This window comes from Rhinopithecus bieti, unplaced genomic scaffold (genome assembly GCF_001698545.2).
Source record: "Rhinopithecus bieti isolate Rb0 unplaced genomic scaffold, ASM169854v2 scaffold_9234, whole genome shotgun sequence".
NCBI lineage: Eukaryota > Metazoa > Chordata > Mammalia > Primates > Cercopithecidae > Rhinopithecus > Rhinopithecus bieti.
Genome location: NW_016806011.1, coordinates 198764 through 199096, shown reverse-complemented (window position 1 = coordinate 199096; position 333 = coordinate 198764).

Here is a 333-nt window from a genome sequence, read left to right as displayed (position 1 = left end):
TTTCATTATTGTCAATTAATTCTTTTAAAAAAGACTATGGGCCAGGCATGGTGGCTCATACCTGTAATCCCAGCACTTTGGGAGGCCGAAGTGGGTGGATCTCTGAGCTCAGGAGTTTGAGACCAGCCTGGGCAACATGGAGAAACCCCATCTCTACCAAAAATGCAAAAAATTAACAGGGCATAGTGGGGCACACCCTTGGTCCCAGCTACTTGGGAGGCTGAGGTGGGAGCATTGCTTGAGTGTGGGAGGTGGAGGTTTCAGTGAGACAAGATCACACCACTGTATTCCATCCTGGGTGACAGAGTGAGACTCTGCCTCAAACAACAACAA